The sequence below is a fragment of the Canis aureus genome, chromosome 1 (assembly GCF_053574225.1).
Source record: "Canis aureus isolate CA01 chromosome 1, VMU_Caureus_v.1.0, whole genome shotgun sequence".
NCBI classification, from domain to species: domain Eukaryota; kingdom Metazoa; phylum Chordata; class Mammalia; order Carnivora; family Canidae; genus Canis; species Canis aureus.
In genome coordinates this window covers 74,151,917-74,171,164 of record NC_135611.1, presented here as the reverse complement: position 1 = coordinate 74,171,164, position 19,248 = coordinate 74,151,917, and the positions used below count along the sequence as shown (strand labels likewise).

Sequence of the window (19,248 nt, the reverse complement as noted above, 5' to 3'; positions counted from 1 at the left end):
CTGCCTTTTCCCATGACCAGTGGACAACATACTTTTCTCCCTTCTCTTCCCCCTAAAGAGGGCTTGACTTAACCTCCACTACAAACATATGCTGAACTTCAATCAGAATTACTGATGCAGATAAATGATTTCCAACTTCAGTGGCCAATCCTGCAACCCTATAAACATATATTCAAAGCAATAGCTGAGGAATTTGTACTCATTTCATTACAATGAGATTGACAATGGGGAGTCAGACATAAGGAAGGTCAGATTCCTGGTGATTCTCTTTGCAGAATTACTATGGAGGACACCTTTGTCTTGTTGAAGCATCAGGATTCAGAACTCTATGATAGATCACTAGCCAAAGATGATTTTATCCCCTCTAATGCTGACTTCACTAACATATTTCTCTCTTAAGACCCTTGGCTGCAGCCAAGCCAGTGACTAAACTTAGATTAGCCCCTTAATCCAACTTTTCATGGAGAAAGTTCCTGGAGAAGTCATGAAAATATAGCCAATGGGCCTGTTATAGATTCATAGCAACTTGAAGGAGCCCCTGCAGGAGCTCTTCAGTACTTTTTTTTAAAGATTTTAATTTATTTATTTGAGCAGGGAGATCACGAGCAGTGGGGAAGAGTAGAGGGAAAGGCAGATTCTACACTGAGCAGGGAGCCCGATGTGGGACTTGATCCCAGAACCCTGGAATCTGACCTGAGGTGAAGGCAGACACTTAGCTGACTGAGCCGCCCAGGCTCCTGCTCTTTAGCACTTCTATTCATCTTTTGTTATTCCTAGAAATTCCCACAATAAATTCTAGTATTCCTGAGAAGAGCCAGGGCATCTAACAGGGACTCCCTTGGGTGGCATCCTCTTCTCCAGTTGTAGTCATATGCAATTCTTCACCCTACCCTCTGACCCAGAAGGAAGAGGAGCCCTGCTCATCTAATGGTAGCACTCTCTCTCTCCTACCCAGGATGGTATATTCTAGCCTCCTCTTAACTCTTGTTGAAAATTTCCCCTGACACTGGGGAAACAATTTTCTCCTCTTTGCTTCTCCACCATCCCCTTACCTTCAATCTCATGTTCCCCAACGGCTTCTTCCTTTCTTTTTTTTTTTTTATTTTTAAAATTTTTAAAAAAGATTTTATTTATTTATTTGAGAGAGAGAGAGAGAGAGAAGCAGAGACACAGGCAGAGGGAAAAGCAGAGGGATAAACAGGCTCCCTACAGGGAGCCTGACGTGGGACTTGATCCCAGGTCTCCAGGATCAGGCCCTGGGCTGAAGGCAATGCTAAACTGCTGAGCCACCCAGGCTGCCCAGCTTCTTCCTTTCTTATAAAACATGTAAAATCTTTTCATTTGGGAGAAAAACACAACTTCTCTTTTCTCCTATCATACCACTAACTCTTAAACTTTATCTCTTTTCCTTCTGCACTTGCTATTTTTACATTCTCATGACCGAATCTCCAGTATAATGACATTTAGCTTCCTCTCTGCTTGGTGAACCAAAATTGAATTAAAAAAAAAACTTTTTTTTTTTTTGTAATCTCTACACCCAACATGGGGCTCAAACTCATAACCCTGAGATCAAGAGTCCCATGCTCTTCCTACTGAGTTGGCCAGGCACCCCCTCCCCCCAAATTGAAGCCTTGGAGGCAATATTGACTTCCTAATCATTAATTCTAATGTAGTTTTTACAGGCCTCATTTTTATCCATCTCAACTCATTTATTTATTTGTTTGTTTGTTTAAGTAGGCTCCATGTCTAGTGCTAAGCCCCATGTGGGGCATGATCTCAAGACCCTGTAACTCAAGAGTCTAACACTTAACCTACTGATCCTTCCAGTCACTCCTCCATCTCAACTCTTAACTACTCCTTCATTTTAAAACCGATTCTTAAAAAATATCTTACCGATTCTATCCAAATTCATTGCAATGAAAGAAACTTGATTGACTTCAAATTTGAAGTACTGTAGTTCTTCTGATTTCCTTGTCCTTATGTTGTTGTTGTTGTTACTTTTGTAATCTATCCTAAATTGCCTCTTTATCCTGCCATTCATTAGCCCTTTTTTCCAAACTTGATTCCTTGCTACTGCTAGGATTAAATGTAAATTTCCTGATTAGATTTACCAAACTAACCACAATTTGCTTTGAATATTTTCCCATCATTTAAAAATCATATTTCTGTGCCACTGCAATGCCACAATGTTCTCTCCATTTCAGCCAGCTGGCCAATTCATTTTTTTTTTCTTTTTCCTAAAACCATCTTCTATGTTTCCATGCAACCTGTGCTTACTTTGGTTTCCCATTTAATCAGCCAGGATGTTGGTCTAACATTCCTTCTCTTCTATATAAATTTAAATAAAAATTTATAGATAATAGAATTAAAGATTACATTCAAAGAAGTATAATGTTTAGTACCTATTGTGGCAAACAAAAGCAAAATGTAGAATAAGAAATCAAGATAGAAAAAATTAAAAATTCTTTCAGAAGGCTGCAGTATGATCGATCAATGTTTTTACAAAGTGGCAAAGACCAGTCAGTGGAGGAAAGAATAGTCTTTTCAACAGTGCCGGGACAACCGGATATCTACAGGCAGAAGAATGAAGTGGGACTCCTACCCCAATCCATACAATAAAATTAACATAAAATGGATCATAGATCTGAATCTAAGTGGTAAAACTATAAAACTCCTATAAAAACATGGGAGTAAGTTTTCATGACCTTGGGTTAGGCAATGGCTTCTTGGACAAAACACCAAAAAGCACAAGCAAAGGAATAATAAAATAGATAAATCAGAACTTCATCAATTAAAATTTCTGTGCTTCTAAAGACACCCTGAAGAAAGTGAAAAGACAACTCACAGAGTGGGAGAAAATGTTTGCAAATCATATATCTGACAAGTGACTTGTGTTCAGAGTGTGCAAAGAACATTTACAATTCAACAATACAAAGACAACTTGATTTAAAAATGGGCCAAGGGGGATCCCTGGGTGGCGCAGCAGTTTAGCGCCTGCCTTTGGCCCAGGGCACGATCCTGGAGACCCGGGATCGAATCCCACGTTGGGCTCCCGGTGCATGGAGCCTGCTTCTCCCTCTGCCTATGTCTCTGCCTCTCTCTCTCTCTCTGTGTGTGACTATCATAAATAAATAAAAATTAAAAAAAAATAAAAATAAATGGGCCAGGGATTTGAATAGAGATCTGCAAAGAAGACATACACATGACTGATAAGCACATGAAAAGATACACCACGAACCATCAGGAAAATGCAAATTTAAACCATAACAAGACATCTTTCACTCTCACTAGGATGGTTATAATAAACACAGATAATAATAAGTGTTGGCAAGGATTTAGAGAAATTGGAACCATCATACATTGTTGGTGGGAATAAAATATGGTGTCGTCATTTTGAAAAACAGTTTGACAATTCCTCCAAATGTTAAATAAAGCAGCCATATGACCCAGTAGTTTCACTCCTAGGTATATATCCAAGAGAAATAAAAACACAATCCACACAAAAGCTTACTGTGAATATTCACAGCATTATTATTCATAATGGCCAAAAAGTATAAACCCAAATGCCCATCACCTAATGAAAGGATAAACAAAATGGGGTACTTCCATACCATAGAACACTATTCATTGATAAAAAGGAACAAAGTTCTGATACATTCAACCAGATGACAAACTTTGAAAAATTAAGTGAAAGAAGTAATTCACAAAAGGCCACATATTGTATGATTGCATTTACATGAAATGTATAAAATAAGCAAATCCATAGAGACAGGTAGTAGATTAGCAGAAAGTAGCCTAAGGCTGGGGGGCATGCAGGAATGGGGAGTGACTGTCAATCAATATGAGCTTTCTTTTAGGAGTGATAAAAATGTTCCAAAAGTTGATTGTGTGATGGTTCCACACTCTCTGAATATACTTAAAATTATTGAACTCTGCACTTTGGAAGAATGTAATGGTATATGAATTGTTTATCAATAAAACTATTAAAGATGGTTTGGAAGGAAAATGATAAATATGAAAGACTAAGGAGATACAACATATTTAACTGGTGACTGCAAAGGAAAAAACCCCAAATCATGGAATAGAAAAATATCTAAAATTAAAATTCAAGAAGATTTTCCTGGAATTAAATATTTGAATGTACATATTAAAATATTACAATGGCTAGCACTAAAACATATTCTCATAAAGTAATTGAATTTCAGGAAAAAAAGAATTCTCAGTTTTATCTATGGCAACAGTCAGACAAAAAGACAAAAAAGAAAAACAAAGTTTGAGCCCGGAATTTTTCTATTTATCCAAGCTATGTTTGAAAGAATAAAAGCTCAAGAAAAAATTTTGATCTTGCCAGAACTCAGGAAATATTGTTCCCGAGTGCTTCTTGCGAGAACTACCAGTCGATGGACTTTAGGCAGCCAAGAGATGAAAGGGACTTCAGAGGTCAAGAATCTTTCAGCAGTAGGGCAAGGTGGCCGCTATGCAAAACTGCAAATGCATATACTCTCTGAACCTAGAACTCCCACTTCTAAATATTATATTTTCTTACATTTGAAAACATGTTTGCATAGGTAACAGTGAAACATAACTGAGATTATTCACTGCAACACTGTATAACAGCAACAGACTGAAAACAAGTTGAGGGTTCTAAGAGGATGAGAGCTCCAAGCAAACTCAATGCCCATCCACAATATAAAGGGTATGTTGTGCTTTTTCATACAATAGAACAATCTTCAGAAAAGGATTCTATACTTTATGTTACAATGTATGTAACACTCAAATATGAGCAAACTTAATCTTTAAGGTTAGGAGCCGGGATAGTTCTTACCTTGGGAGGGGTCAGCACTGGAGCATGAGAATTCCACAGCTGGTAAAGTTTTATTTACTTGATCTGAATGCTACCTGTGTTTAACTTAATAGAACTCCACTGAGGTTTATCTTTATAGTCTCTGCACACTTTCATTAGTAAAGATCAGGGCCCCTGGCTGTCTCAGGCAGAACAGTATGTGACTCTTGATCTTGGGTCATGTGTTCAAACCCACTTTGGGCAGGGAGATTACTTAAATAAATAAACTTTTTTTTTTTTTTTATAGAGATATCAACACAGGTGCCTGGGTGGCTCAGTCAGTTAAGCATCTGCCTTCAGCTCAGGTCATAATCCCAGGGGCCTGGGATGGAGCCCCACATCCAGCTTTCTGCCTCTCCCTTGCCCTCTGCTTGCTGCTCCACCTGCTTGTGCTCTCTTTAATTAAAAAAAAAAAAAAAAGATATCAACAAAACTTTACATAAGGTGGAGAAAAAACAGTTTCTAGGGAAAGTGGAAGAAAGCCAAGAAAAATCCATTCATACTGTTTTTGGGCAACCAATGGGCTTAGATATAACTGTCAACATTGAAGGATGAATGATAGTGGAAAGGATCCAGTATGATAAATAGATGTCACAAAGTAGGAGAAAAACACATTGGAGAAAAAGTATAAAACAAGCAAAATCTAGGTTAAGGATGTGCTATGACAAAATATGAGGAACTATGGTTGATAATCACTGTGTAACAGTTTCATTGAAATTCATTATATTTTTCTACTTTTTTTGCAATTTTAAAGTTATATTCTATCTCCACTTTTTTGCATTTCTCTACTTTCATTTGCAATTTGTCATAAGAAATAATTTTTTAAATGCTTGGCTTATAGAAGAATTACTCAAGGAAACAAGGTAATTTTATAATCAAAATCTTCCGTGCTCTGAGTAATGTACAGAATTGTTGAATCACTATATCATATACCTGAAACTAATAGAAAACTCTACGTTAACTATACTGGAATGAAAATAACAAGTTTAATAATAATAAAAAAAAGCTTTAAAAAATTCTCCATGCTTTGAAACAAAGGAAAACATGGGTTCTGTGAAAAAGAAGTCAAAGAGATAAGACAATAGAATATTGGAAGAGGGCACCTGTGTGGCTCAGTGGTTGAGCTTCTGCCTTTGGCTCAGGTTGTGGTCCCGGGGTTGTGGGATCAAGTCCCACATTAGGCTCCCCGTAGGTAGCCTGCTCCTTCTTCTGCCTATGTCTTTGCCTCTCTCTCTCTCTCTCTCTCTCTCTCTGTGTGTGTGTGTCTCATGAATAAATAAAATCTTTTTAAAAATGGGAAGAAAAGAACAAAGGCATTAAAACTATAAGACGATAATTACAAAAAACAGTAAAGAACCAACATACATATATTTGGTCTTACTAAAGAACGCAACAGAAAAAATATTAAAAGGTATAATTTTTTAACTTTGCTAAATGAAAGGCCATAATAGTTCATCATGACTGAAAAAGTAATAAGAACGATGGAGATGGAGCCAGATTTTGTTGAGGAAAACAATAACAGCAAACATGTATAGTGTTTATAATGTGCCAGACACTGCTCTGAGTTCTTTTATATATCAACTAACTTGATTTTCATAAAAATGAGTAGATGCTATTATCAGGCCCATCTTAACAAACTGGGAAACTGAGGCATAGGTAGGTTAAGAATACAGTTAAGAATCCAGGATGGCAAAGATAAAAACATTAAAGTTATTTCATGTTGATGAGCTGCTGGGAAAAGAGGCAAGTTTTTAGGACATTTGGAAATAGGGCCTTCTTGGCAATCTGGCGATGTCTGTTAACATTCAAAATGTTCTTTTATGATTCTACAGTTGCATTTCTTGAAATTTTTCCTGCAGAAACTGTTGGCCAAGTATAAATTATGAACCAAGTTCTTCATAGAACAGCTTATAATCAAGATAACATCCAGAAAAAAATCAGGGAGAAGACAGATGCAGAGAAAGTCCTGGTGCATTTCGATTTCCTGGTACATATCACTCCTGAAACTGGCACCATCATGTACCTCTTGCATTGTAGTTATGTTTGCCAAAAATTTCCCCTTTGCTTATGATCATTTATATTTGGGGTTCTGTCCTCCCCAACCGAATTCTGATAAATATATTTGATGTATAAAGAGGTTTTTTTAAATCATTAATAAAAAGATGAACAGCTCATCAGAAAAAGAAATAATAGAAAAATACTCAAAGGGTTTGAAGAGGAAATTCTCACAATTGAGGATGAACAAAGCCAGTAAACATAAGGATATGCTCAAGTCACAGGAAATTACATGCAAATACATGTAAAATGAGATTAAAAAATTATCAGGTTGGGAAATATCAATACACTGAAAATGTCCATTTATTGGGAGGATGGAGAAAAACTGGCATTCTCATTCAATGTTAGAGGAAGTGAAAGTCCAAACTTTAGAGAAAAACCTGGCAATGTGCACTAGAATATGAGGACTCTTAGAACTAATAGTGCTATTTCTAGGGATATAGTGCTAAAGAATAATCAGAAAATTGTACAAAGGATGATCATTTTCAATTGCCCATAATATTAAAAAGCTGAAGTAGGGGATTAAATCAGTAAGACATTAACTTTTTAAAAGTCATTTAAACTACCATGCCATGTAACCATTAAAAAGAAAAAGGTAATTTAAAAATTATTTTCCTTGGAGGGGAATATGGCAGCAGAGTGGGAGGACCCTAGGTCCACCTCATCCCCACAAATACAACTAGATAACTATCAAATCATCCTAAATACCCCAGAAATGGACCAGAAGACTGACAGAACTCCACCACTGAAGGTAGAGAAGGGGCCACATGGAAGGAAGTAGGAAGTGCAAAGACAAGGCTTGGGAGACAAGTGACAGTGGCTGCGTGGTGGGGAGCCGAGCTCATGAGTTCAAGAGATAGACCAGCACACAGGAGACCTCAGAGGGGAGCTAAAAAAATTCCATAGCAATTGTCTTGGAAAGCAAGAGGGCCTAAATTTCGGGAGTTCTTATATCCAACGGGGCTTAAAGACTGGAGTTTCAAAGGTCAGTGTGCTTGGCTCTGGGAGAGCTCAAAGGACATTGGGGCTGCTCTTGGGAGAGAAGGTAGGGCAAACAGTCCATGAACACACGACATGGAAACAGCAATTTGAAAAGCACATGGGGCACATAGCGGGGAGGTTCCATGCTCATCTCAGAGCTATCCCAGAGAGACAGCATTCACAGGGAGACCCCTCTGGGAACAAAGGAACTGGCCAGCACCATTTCCCATCTCCAGCCCTCAGCATAAACACAGAGCCACCTCAGGAACCAACAATGCACCAACACTCACTACCTAACTTGCTTACACCAAGCCCTGCCCATCCCACATTGGGAATGCTCCCCACTCCATTAATACTTGCTGTAGTCCCAACCCAGTGGGCTCCCTCTGGCAGAAGACTGAACCTTGACAGTACCACCATCCAGGTGATTTGCAAGGCCTTGGCTCCAGTGATGGTGGAAACAAGTCTCATTCCACAAGCAGGCCAGAGCACATTTAGTTAAAACATGCCACATTTGGGCCAGGGACCAAACACTGCCCACAACAGGCAAAGAGAGCTTCTGCCAATGACTGGCATAAAGGATAAAGTGGCCAGGATACAAAAGCACAGTGCATGCAGGACACACTGGAGACACTCCCTGAGCACCTGGCCCCCGGGGAACAACAGATACTACACAGCAGGCACTACAAGACCTCGTCTTCATAAGGCCGTTACCCTCAGGAACATGAGAAGTGGCTGACATTCCTAACAGGCACAGAGACTTAGACAAAATGGGAAGACAGAGAAATTTGTCTTAAATGAAAGAATAGATGAAAGCCATGGCCAGAGATCTAAGCAAAACAGATGTAAGTAACATGCCTGATGGAGAATTTAAAACAATTATCCATAAAGACACTCACTGGACTTGAGGAAAGAATGGAGAACATCAGTGAGACCATTAACAGAGATAGAGAATAACATAGCAGAGATAAAGGGCTTAATAAACAAAATGAGAAACAGGCTGGAAGAAGTGGAGGAATGAATTAATGATCTAGAAGACAGAGTAATGAAAACTGAACAACCTGAACAAAAGAGAGAAAATAGAATTATGCAAAACAAAAATAGACTAAGAAAACTCAGTGACCCCATCAAATGTAATAACATTTATATTACTGGAGTCCCAGTAGAAGAAGAAAAGAGAAAAGGGGGCAGAGAATTTACTTGAAGAAATAACATCTGAAAACTTCCTTAATCTGGGAAAGGAAACAGACATCCAAACCCAGGAGGCACAGAGAACCCCCAAGAAAATCAACAAAAGCAGACCCACATCAAGACATATTATAATTAAGATGGCAAAATAATAAAGAAAAAATGATATACAAAAAATATTAAAAGCAGCAATACAAAAGAAGACAGTTACATACAAAGGAACCCTCATAAAGCCATCACTGGATTTTTCAGGGAAAACTTTCCAAGCCACAAAGCAGTGGTGTGATATATTCAAAGTACTGAAAGGGAAAAACCTGCAGCCGAGAATACTCTATCTAGCAAGGCTATAATTCAGGATAGAAGGAGAGAGAGTTTCTCATACAAACAAAAACTAAAGTAGTTCATGACCACTAAACCAGCCCTCAAGAAATACTAAAGGGGGGCATCTGGGTGGCTCAGTGGTTGAGCATCTGCCTTTGGCTCAGGTCATGATCCCAAGGTCCTGGGATCGAGTCCCGCATCAGGATCCCTGCAGGGAGTCTGCTTCTTCCTCTCCTCTGCCTATGTTTCTGCCTCTCTCTGTCTGTCTCTCATGAATAAATAAATAAAATCAAAAAAAAAAAAGAAAGAAAGAAGAAAGAAAGAAAAAGAAAGAAAGAAAGAAAGAAAGAAAGAAAGAAAGAAAGAAAGAAAGAAAGAAAGACTAAAGGGGACTTTTTGAATGGAAAGACCAAAAATGACAGTATGAAGGGAGGAAACATAAAAGCAGTAAAAATAAATAATTCTGTAAAAAAAATCAGTCAAGTAAGTCATAAAGGAAAAGGATGTAAAATATGATACTATATAACTAAAGCATCAGGAGGAGAAAAGTAAAGAATGGGTTCAAACTTAAGAGACCATGGGATGCCTGGGTGGTTCAGTGGTTAAGCATCTGCCCATGGCTCAGGGCTGGATCCTGGGGTCCTGGGATTGAGTCTCACATAAGGCTCCTTGTGGGGAGCCTGATTCTTTGTGTCTCTCATGAATAAATAACTAAAATCGTAAAAAAAAAAAAAAAAAAAAAAACTTAAGCGACCATAAACTTAATATAGACTAGTATATGCAAAAGATGTTATATATTAACTGAATGGTAGCCACAGTTCAAAAACCACTAATAAATATGCAAAGAATGGGGCAACCTGGGTTGCTCAGTGGTTTAGCGCTGCCTTCAGCCTGGGGCCTGATCCTGGAAACCCGGGATTGAGTCCCGTGTCAGGATTCCTGCATGGAGCCTGCTTCTCTCTCTGCCTGTGTTTCTGCCTCTCTCTCTCCCTCCCTCTCTGTGTCTCTCATGAATAAATAAATAAAATCTTTAAAAATAAATAAACAAATAAATAAATAAATAAATACGCAAAGAATGAAGAGAAAGAAATCCAAATATATCACTGAAGAAAACAGGCCCACCATGAAAGAGAGAAAGAAAATCAGAGAAAATCATCAGAAACCACAAAACAAGTAATAAAATGACAATAAATATATATCTATTAATACTTACTTTGAATGTAAATGGAATAAATGCTCATCAAAAGAGGGTGACAGAATGGATAAAAAAAACAAGACCCATCTATATGCGGCCTACAAGAGACTTGAAAGTAAGGGGATGGATGTCAAAAGAAAGCTGGAGGGATGCCTGGGTGGCTCAATGGTTGAGCATCTGTCTTTGACTCAGGTTGTGATCCTGGGTTCCTGGGATCGAGTCCCACATCAGGCTTCCCACAGGGAAGCCTTCTCCCTCTATCTGTGTCTCTGCCTCTCTGTGTCTCTCATGAATAAATAAATAAAATCTATTTAAAAAAGCTGGAGTAGCAGTTCTTATACCAGACAAACTAGAGGTTAGAACAAAGACTGTAACTAGAGACAAAGAAAGACACTATATAATAATAGAGGGAACACTCCAAAACAAAGATATAACAATTGTAAATATTTATGCATCCAACTTGGGAGCACCCAAATACATAAAACAATTAGAAACAAACGTAAAGGAACTAATTAATAATAATATAATGATAGTAGGGGACTTTAACATTCCCCCTTACATCAATGGGTAGATCATCCAAACAGAAAATCAATAAAGAAAAATGGCTTTGAATGACACACTGGACCAGATGGACTTAATAGATATATTCAGGATATTCCATCCTAAAACAGCAGAATACACATTCTTTTCAAGTGAACATGGAACATTCTCCAGAATGTTAGGCCACAAACAAGCCTCAACAAATTCAAAAAGATTGAAGTCATACTATGCATCTTTTCTGACCACAACACTATGAAAATTAAAAGTCATCCACAAGAAAAAAATTTGAGAAGACCACAAATACATGCTATAGACAAATACATGCTACTAAACAATGAATAGGTCAACCAGGGAATAAAACAAGAAATAAAAAGTACATGGAAACAAATGACAATGAAAACACGATGGCTTAAAACCGTTGTGATACAGCAAAAGTGGGAAGAGGGAAGTACATAGAAATAGAGGCCTATCTTAAGCAAGAAAAATCTCAAGTAAACAACCTTACCTTACACTTAAAGAAGCTAGAACAAAACAAACAAAACCTAAAACCAGCAGAAGGAAGGAAATAAAGGTTAGAGCAGAAATAGAAACAAAAAACTCAATAGAACAGACCAATGAAACCAGGAGATGGATCATTGAAAAAAATTAATAAAACTGATAAAACTCTGGCCAGACTTATCAAGAAAAAAAGGAGAAAGGGCGACCCCCACCAAAAAAGGGAAAGGATCCAAATAAATAAAATCACAATTGACAGAGAAATAACAACAGACACCACAGAAAAACAATTATAACGGAATATTATGAAAAACTATATGTGAACAATTGGACAACCTAGAAGAAATAGATAAATTCCTAGAAACATACGACCTACAAAAACCAAAATAGGAAGAAATAGGAAACTTGAACAGATTGATAACCAGCAATGGAATTGAATGAGTAATCAAAAAGCTCCCAACAAACAAAAGTCAAGGACCAGATGATTTCACAGGTGAATTCTAAATTTAAAGAAGAGTTCATACCTACTCTTCTGAAACTATTCCAAAAGAAATAGAAAAGGAAGGAAATCTTTTTTAAAATTTTCTGGTTGTTTTTTAAGATTTCACTTTTTCATTTATGAGAGACACAGAGAGAAGCAGAGATATACACAGAGGGAGAAGCAAGCTCCCTCTGGGGAGCTCGATGCAGGACTCTATCCCAGGACCCCGGGATCACAACCTGAGCCAAAGGCAGACACTCAACCACTGAGCCACCCAGGTGCCCCAAGAAGAAAATCTTAATTCATTCTATGAAACCAGCATTATCAGAAAAAAAAAGAAAAAAGAAAAAAGAAAAAAGAAAATAAAGAAACCAGCATTATCCTGACACCAAGCACCAAGACCAGATAAAAAACACCAAAAAGAGAACTACAGGCCAATATCTTAGATGAATATAGATGCAAAAATCTTCAACAAAATACTAGAAAACTGAATCCAACAGCATATTAAAAAAAATCATTCACCATGATCAAATGAGATTTATTTTTGGTTGCAAAGATGTTTCAATATTCATAAATCAATCAACATGATACATCACATCAATAAGAAAGAGGATAAGAACCAAATGATCATTTCAATAGATGCAGAAAAAGCATTTGACAAAGTACAACATCCATTCATGATAAAAATCCTTAACAAAATAGTTTAGAGGGAACGTACCTCAACATTAATAAAGGCCATATATGAAAAACCCACAGCTAATGTCATCCTCAGTGAGGAAAAATGGAGAGCCTTTCCCCTAAGTTCAGGAACAAGACAAGGATGTCCACTCTCACCACTTTTATTCAACATAGTACTGGAAGGCCTAGCTACAGTAATCAGATAACAAAAAGAAATAAAAGGCATCCAAATTGGTAAGGAAGAAGTAAAACTCACTATTTGCAATATATGATACTATATATAGAAAACTCAAAGACTCCACCAAAAAACTGCTAGAACTAATTAACAAATTCAGTAAAGTTGTAGGATACAAAATCAATCTACAGAAATCTGTTCCATTTCTTTTTTTTTGTTCCATTTCTATACACCAATAATGAACTAGCAGAAAGAGAAATTAAGAAAACTATCCTATTTACAATTACACCAAAAATTTAAAAATGCTTAGGAATAAACCTAACCAAAGAAGTGAAAGACCTGTACCCTGAAGACTATAAAACACTGATGAAAGAAATTGAAAATGACACACACAAAAAACAGAAAGACATTCCATGCTCATGGATTGGAAGAACAAATATTGTTAAAATGTCTACACTACTCAGGAGCACCAGGGTGGCTCAGTAGGTTAAGCATTGGACTGTTGATTTTGGCTCAGGTCATGATCTCACAATGGTGGGATTGAGCCCACCCAACATCGGGCTCCAGTGCTCAATGAGATTCTCTCTTGATTCTCTCCAGTGCTTGAGATTCTCTCCAGTGCTTGAGATTCTCTCTCCTCTCCTTCTTCTTCTGCCCCTCTCCCTACTTGTGCTCTCTCTCACATGCACATAAATAAACCTTAAAAAAAAAAGTTTATACTACCCAAAGCAATCTACACATTTAATGCAATCCCTATCATAATACCATCCGGATTCTTCACAGGACTCAAACAAACAATCATAAAATTTGCATGGAACCACAAAAGACCCCAAATACCCAAAGCAATCTTGAAAAAAGAAAGCAAAACTGGAGGCATCACAGTTCCAGACTTCAAGTCGTATTACAAAGCTGTGATCATCAAAACAGTAAGGTACTGGCACAAAAATAGACACATAGATAAATAGAACAGAATAAAAAAACCCAAGAAAAATGTACAATTATATGGTCAATTAATCTTCAACAAAGCAGGAAAGAATATCCAATGGAGACAGTCTCTTCAATATATGGTGTAAGGAAAACTGGACAATCATGTGAAGAGGAAGGAAACGACCACTTTCTTACACCAGACACAAAAATAAACTCAAAATAGATTAAAGACCTAAATATGGACTGAAACCATAAATATCCTAGAGAAAAAGCACAGGCAGTAAATTCTCTGACATTGGCCATAGCAACTTTTTTTATCTAGATATGTCTCCTGAGGCAAGAGAAACAAAAGCAAGAATAAACTAGTGGGACTACATCAAATCATTCCAATTTTCGTTTATGTGCTGCCAAAGCGAGCCCAGGACTACATCAAATCAAAAGCTTATTCACAGCAAAGGAAACCATCAACAAAACTAAAAGGCAACCTATGGAATGGGAGAAGATATTTGCAAATGACATACCCAATAAGGCATTAGAATCCAGAATATATAACAAACTTATGCAACTCAACACCCAATGAACAAATAATTTAATTTAAGAATGGGCAGAAGACATGCAAAGACAGTCTTCTAAAGAAGACGTCCAGATAGCCAACAGACACCTAAAAAGATGCTCATCATCATTTTTAAAAAGATTTCATTCATTTATTCATCACACACACACACACACACACACACACACACACACACACAGGCAGAGACACAGGCAGAGGGATCCCGCTGAGCCACCCAGGGATCCCAGATGTTCATCACCATTGATTTGATCATCAGGGAAATACAAATCAAAACTACAATGAGTTATCACCTCATACCTGTCTGAATGGCCAAAATCAACAACACAGGAAACAATGTGTGACAAGGATGTGGAGAAAAAGGAATCCTCTTGCACCGCTGGTGGGAATGTAAACTGGTCTGGTCATGGTGGAAAACAGAATGGAGGTTCTTCATGAAGTTAAAAATAGAACTGCCCTATGATCCATCAATTACACTACTAGGTATTGACCCCAAAACACAAAAACGCTATTTCAAAGGGATACATGCACCTCTAGGTTGATAGTGGAATTATTTACAATAGCCAAGAGGTGGAAGCAGACCAAGTGTCCATCAATTGATGGATGGATAAAGAAGATGTGGTACATATACAATGGAATATTATTCAGCCACAAAAAAGAATGAAATCCTGTCTTTTGCAACGACATGGATGGAGCTAGAGGGTATGACGCAAAGTGAAATGAGTCAGAGAAAGACAAAGACCATATGATTTCACTCACATGTGGAATTTAAGAAACAAAATAAAAGACCAAAGGGGGAAAAAAGAGAGAGAGACAAACCAAGAAACAGACTCTTAAAGAGAACAAACTGATAGTTACCAGAGGGGAGGTGGTGGGGAATGGATGAAATAGGTGATGGGGATCAAGAGTACACCTATCATGGTGAGCACTGAGTAATACATAGAATTGCTGCATCCCTATATCGTACACCTGAAACTACTAAAGATGTTTTTCCTCATTAAATGAAAACGTGAGGAGATCCCTGGGTGGCTCAGTGGTTTGGCACCTGCCTTCGGCCCAGGGCATGATCCTGGAGCCCTGAGATTGAGTCCCACGTCAGGCTCCTTGTATGGAACCTGCTTCTCCCTCTGCAGTGTCTCTGCCTCTCTCTCTTATGAATAAATGAATAAAATCTTTTAAAAAATAATAAAAATAAATGAAAGCGTGAAATAGTAGAACCATTTGTACAATATGATCTTGTTTTTATCTAATAAATATATCTCATAGGAGCTTAAATACTCATTGTAAAATCTCAAAGGATATATCCCAACAGTGGGAGTCCCTAGGAATTTGGGTTAGAGTGTAGCTTTTACTGTTCTCATTTGAAAATTTTTCTTTCATGAATATTACAAAATGAAAGCATTCACAGTTGGATGACAGGCAGTGATGCAACAGATGACAGAGAGGTGTGTAGAAATGAATCTCCAAAGACATTCAATAGAGTGTTATACAGACTAGAAGACAAATGGGAAACAATCTGAGTGTCCAATGCTGAGCTCATAACCTAACAGATTTGGGAAAATCATTACATTGAACAGAAATATTTAATAACAGGAAAGTTATTATACAAAAGTATTCTATAAAGGAAATGACCCCATTTCATCAAAAAGTCATTCATTTAGGTTCACCTAAAAATCTTTTTTTTTTTTTTTTTTTTTTAATGATAGTCACAGAGAGAGAGAGAGAGGCAGAGACACAGGCAGAGGGAGAAGCAGGCTCCATGCACCGGGAGCCCGACGTGGGATTCGATCCCGGGTCTCCAGGATCGCGCCCTGGGCCAAAGGCAGGCACCAAACCGCTGCACCACCCAGGGATCCCTTCACCTAAAAATCTTTAAAAATTTTTTTTAAAGATTTATTTTAGAGAGAAAGAGTGAGAGTGAGTGTGTGTGTACATATGAGAGAGAGAGGGAGGGAGAGAGAGCAGAGGGTGGGAGGGGCAGAGGAAGAGAGAGAAAGAGTCTTGAGCAGACTCCCCAGGTGGAAATCAAGAGTCAGAGGCTTCACAGACTGAGCCACCCAGGCTCTCCATGGCTCCTATAGGGAGTCCAATGTGGGACTGGATCCCAGGACCCCTGGGATCACGTCCTGAGCCAAAGGCAGATGCTCATCCACTAAGCCACCTAGGTCCCCATTCACTTAAAAATCTTAACAGTAACTCTATCCATATATAGGATTGATTTGGGGTGATTTGTGTTCTTTCTTAGGATTCTTTGTGCTTCTATGCGTTTTACAATAAGCATTTCTTTTTGCAATTAAAAGAACATTTGAATGTCAGTATTAGGAAAGCTAAAGAAATGGCTGGAGGGAGTTACCTGTGGGAGATGCACGTCATGGGGGACTGCTCATATGTCTGGCAGAGCAGTGAGGCCAGGAACTTCGGGGAGGCAGCTCCTTGTAGCTCCCTGACAGCTCAGCTAACAGCTGGAAGGGATGGGCTCTAACTCACAAGCAAAGGACCAGTGGTTACCTAGGGCTGCAAGTGGGAGCTGGGAGGGAATGCAGATGGGCACCAGGTTTCTTATGGGGACTACAGAAAAGTTCTCCTGGTGCTCCCCCCCCCGGGGGTTCACAACGGGGGGTGCACTGTGGCCTGGGGGTCTAGGGGCTGTGGCGCCCTGCTCAGCAAGCCCCATGGGGGGGGTGCAGCTGGCTTGCCTGGGCGTCCTGAGCAGGCTCTGCACTCGCCCTTGGGGAGCTCCAGCCTGCGGGGTCAGGTGCATTCCTTGTATCCTCATTCCGATTCTGCTCTGGATTGAAAAAATTCCTGGAGCTACATAAACCCTCTGATTTCCTTCTTTGTTAGTTGCATGTGGCCCAGAAAAGCTCTAGGAGAATCCTGTGGTAAAAACAAAGGCAAAGGGGCGCCTGGGTGGCTCAGCCAGGCTAAGCATCTGCCTTCTGCTCAGGGCATGATCTAAGGAGCCTGGGATCCAGCCCCACATCCCCACCTCTGGCTCCCTGCTCTCCCTCTGCCTCTCCCCCGAGTTCGCACTCCCTTCTCCCTCTCTCTCAAAACAAAACCAAACCCCACAAAAGGCGAAGTAGAAGGGTGCAGGCATAAATGGATTACCAAAAAAAGGACCAACGGAAATCTCTGATAAAAAGACTAAAGTGATGATTCCAAAGGATCTCATTGTTTTTAAAATGGACCTGAAAATATGAAGCTCCTGGCTTGTATGTATGTATGTGTAAATAAATGCAAAGAAAAGTTCTAAAATCAGATTCCAGTAATGGTTGAACAACATTGTAAATGTATTAAAAGTCATTGACTTGTGTACTAAAAGGAATACATTTTACTCTAAGGAAATTATACCCTAATAAAGCTGTTTTTAGAAAGGACACAAATGAAAAGATAGACCCCCAAAAGTTGGTCAATTATATTGTGATCTGCTTGAAGAGGAACTATATTAATAGATGGGTGGAGGTCTGTATGGTGCCTATAAAAGGGAACCTGGCTAGTTACAATTTTAGGGCAGTTTTCAGGCTCAGCACACAGGATGATGGAATATTTCAGAGCCCGGAGATGTGTCCTAGAGGTAACAGAGGCACCAGCACATACAAACTGGGGATACTGATCTTTAGTAATGGCTGTGATCCAGCTAAGTGTTTTGTGAACACTTACTATGTGTGCCACACATTGTTCTAAGAACTTAAATGCATTATTCCATATAATCCCCTCAACGGCTCTTAGACATAAATACAATTATAATCTCCATTTTGCAGATCAGGAAGTTGAGGTATAGAGAGGAGGAACACTTTGCGCAACATAACAGAGCTAAGAAGTAGTAAATTGGAGACTAAACCAAGTAGTCCTACTTCAGGACTTCTGGATAGGGGCACCTGGGTGGCTCAGTGGTTGAGCGTCTGCCTTCGGCTCAGGTTGTAATCCCGGAGTCCTGAGATAAAGTCCTACACCCTCTGCCTATGTCTATGCCTCTCTCTCTGTGTCTCTCATGAATAAATAAATAAAATCTTAAAAAAAAAAGGAACTTCAAAATATTTTAAAAATTTATTATTAAGTAAACTCTACTACCACCATGGTGTTCAAACTCACGACTGAGATCAAGAGTTGCATGCTCTGCCCACTGAGCCAGCCAGGTGCCCCCAAGAACCCATATTTTTATATATTATGCTATTGTACATAAATATGATCTTGTCATACATGCATTTTATTTGCTTTTCCTTTTTGCTTCCTCCACCTTCCCCTATCTTCTTTCATTAACCTTCTTTCATTAACTTTCTTTCATCGGGTAACCTATATAATTAAATTTATCTGTGTTTATATATCATATAGTGACATATATGCGTACTCATGCATATAAATGATTTGTCCTAATTGTTTATAGAACTGAGATCACATTCTACATCTTGTTCTTTCACTAACAATTTCTCATGAAAAGTCCACCAACTCATCTAGTATGCCTCTGGCCATTATGGTTGTTCTCTTACAATTTTCTGCTTCAACCCTATAATTCAATGTATGATCCCTCAGCCCCGGCAGCCATACTACAGACCCTCTTGTCTGGGGAAGGGGAAGAGGCCATGAGAAAACTGAGACTCCTTGCTCTAGGTTTTGCTTGGAGCTGGCCTGCCTGGGGGCATCTCTCCATTCTTCTCCAGGTGGGGGAGCCCCGTTTATTTCAGGGTGGCAGGTATGGCTCTGCTTTGGTTGTGGGAGGGAGACAACAGTGGCTGTGCTGCTATGGGGACAGGGGTCCTTGGGCCATCCATGAGGGCTTATTTCAAGATATAGTTGA

The 19,248-nt window shown here is 38.8% G+C and overlaps 1 protein-coding gene across 12 annotated transcripts in view; it reads right to left on the bottom strand.

The window, feature by feature from the left end:
- ISCA1 (iron-sulfur cluster assembly 1) overlaps positions 1-19,248 on the bottom strand; it is a 64,475-nt gene that overhangs the window by 14,266 nt on the left and 30,961 nt on the right. The window lies entirely within an intron of this gene.